At 39.7% G+C, this 2763-nt stretch overlaps 1 non-coding gene across 1 annotated transcript; it reads right to left on the bottom strand.

Annotated features, from left to right (window-relative positions):
• Window positions 1-2199: 2199 nt before the first annotated feature.
• Window positions 2200-2327, bottom strand: LOC115066907. The gene has a single exon (XR_003846353.1). It is a non-coding gene; the product is annotated as a small nucleolar RNA ACA64 (small nucleolar RNA).
• Between the last annotated feature and the right edge of the window lie 436 nt (window positions 2328-2763).

Here is a 2763-nt window from a genome sequence, read left to right as displayed (position 1 = left end):
CATCATCAGACAATAATTAAAAAAATAAAGTCTATAAAAAAGGAATTACTTCAAAGTTGCTGCATCTTAAAAAGCGGAGATGAAGAAGGGGCTGGGGATCACAGAATGTCTTAGCAGGTTTAGGGTAGAATTACTGATTCTTTGAGCCTGGTACTTACTGAGAAGGAAGAGATGGTTCATCGGTTGAAAGAATTGCAGCACTTTCAGAGGACTGGATTTCAGTTCCCAGCACCAGTGTCAGTCAGGCAGCTATAACCTATAACCAGTTCTAGTAGATCCAATGCTCTCTTCGGCTCTGCGTGGGCACCAGGCACACGCGGTATACATTCATGCATGGTTTACATTTATGCATGTAGCCACTCACACATCCACATGAAATAAATACACCCTTAAAATATTTAGTGTAAAGGGGATGGTAATACAGAGGGAGAGAGTAAAGAGAAATAAATAACACTAAGAATGTCTGAACAGCTATAAGGAAGCGTATTATTTTATAAGTTTACTTAAAATACATATATAACACATATGTATGTTTTATACCAAGACATTCATACACACACACACACACACACATGCACACATATAATGGAGTTATAGCATATAGGTTGATGATGCTCTCCCCATAAGCTAGAGCAATCTAACAGGAATCCCCCCAATGTCGGGCATGGGAAACTTCCCTTCAAGTTGCTGGCCAAGGGAGTCCAAGAGGCTCTGAAAACAAAATAGGCTAGAGGCATTGCCTTTGGTTGCTCCCCAGTACTTGAAGGTAAGGCCCTATTGCTAAAGTTTGTGGACACTTTGTAGCACAGGTCCTGGAGAAATGGAGCTAGAACTTACCTAAAAGCCTCTTCCTTGAGAATTAGTCCTCATAGTATCTGAAAGAGCTATGCAAGCTGTCAAGGGAGAAAAGCAATGCATAGTCCTATCCAGCTATAAATCCTATGAACCAGGACAATGACTGGTGTGTTAATATATCCCCAATGTTACAGTAGTGACACTTCTGTCTTAGGGGCACCAAGAGCTATCTAATTGGACTTAAGGCCCTCTCAATAAGAGGAAATTCATTCCTCACACTGTAAACTTAACCAACTGCCAGTGGCTGGAGAGGTCATACACAGTAGAGGAGAACCCTCTACTGCTATTTTCCTAAACCAAGATAATGTCTAACTTCTTTTTAATTACCCTTCACTCCTCATGAAAGAAGCTTCATTATGCAACAGATGGAAGCTATACTGATATCTGCAGAGAATGAGTGACTATAGGGTTCCCAGTTCCAATTAATACATCTACAATGCAGTCACTACACATAGGCTCAGGAAATTGCAGAACTGGGAGACGAAAGATTATAAGAGCCTGAGTACCAGGACACCCACTGCTACACATTATTTTCAAGACGTGGCAGGGAAGTCATACAAGTGAAATTGTAATAATACTGATACTTAAACAAGATCTGTATAATGACATTAATCAACATGTCAATGTAGTCGGGGAAATTTCATAAGGCCCCACCCCTAGATGAAGAGCTGCAGGCAATCAATGCCTAGTGTGAGAGAGACAACTAGTTTATTTTCCCCCAAAACAAGATCCCTGATATTGATCTACTTACCAATCTCAAGTGTTCAACCCTTAACACACATGTATATACTAGCATCACTAAATGGAGTCAGTAATATACACATGTGTGTGTATGTGTAACAATAATTTAAGGAAAAAGGAGCTATGGTTTCAGAACAGAGGGGACACAGGAGGAGTTGGAGGGGAGACAGAAAGGGAGAGAAAAGATGTGAATATCTAACCACATTAATCATGTATGGAATTCTATAAATAATTTAAATTTAACAAAAAATATGAGAGCTGGAGAGATGGCTCAGTGTTTAAGAACACTGGCTACTCTTGCAGAGGACCCAGGTTTGGTTTCCAGCACCCACATGGCAGCTAACAACCATCTGTAACTCCAGTTCCATGGGAATCCAATGCCCTATTCTGATCTCTGCCTGCATTGCAGGACACAGGTGCACTTACATCCATGCAGGTAATACACTCATTCACATAAAATAAAAGTAATAATAAAAATATATTAAAAAAGAATGAGTAAATAGATCTTGAGGTAGTCAGAAGTAAAATGTTACACAGCTGTGGATACAAAGAAATTACAGTTCTAAGCAGCAATACAGATAGAGCTTTTATTGTTTAAAAGGTGCTTGTTGGGACATGGGTTTCACCTTCCTACACCATGGCATCAGGAGGTGAGCTGAGGCCCCTGGTGGCTCTGGGAGCCAAATCTCAAAGCAGGCCACAACTAAGACGAGCGGTGATTTTCAACAAATGCTGGAAGATAAATATTAAAACTTAACTTGTGAGTCAAATGTGGTGACCCACCCCTGCAATCTCAACACTCCAGTTCAGAGGCTAAGCTAGGAGGATCTTAAGTTTGAGACTAGCTGTAAAGAGACTCTGACTCAAATTTCCCTGCCTCCAAAATTTAATTCGTTATTTATCTATGGTGCTGGGAATCAAACGCAGGACCTCACACTGATAAGCATGTGGTCTAGAGTTATGATATTTTCCAAGCCCTAGATAAATACTGGAAATAAAATATCAGAATAAAACAACAAAATGCACAGTAACAGAAGATGCTGTTTCTATGAAGTTCTGAAGCCAAGCAACTTTTAACAGTATGTTAGCTATTAATCATGATATCTGATTTGATGATAAAACTTTAAAATAAATCCACAGCGAAAACAAAATTTAGGAGTCCAGTTG

The sequence above is a fragment of the Nannospalax galili genome, unplaced genomic scaffold (genome assembly GCF_000622305.1).
Source record: "Nannospalax galili isolate Female #2095 unplaced genomic scaffold, S.galili_v1.0 scaffold1084, whole genome shotgun sequence".
Classification (NCBI taxonomy): Eukaryota; Metazoa; Chordata; class Mammalia; order Rodentia; family Spalacidae; genus Nannospalax; species Nannospalax galili.
The sequence above is the reverse complement of the archived record's forward strand: the minus strand, read 5'-3'. Positions and strand labels throughout refer to the sequence as shown.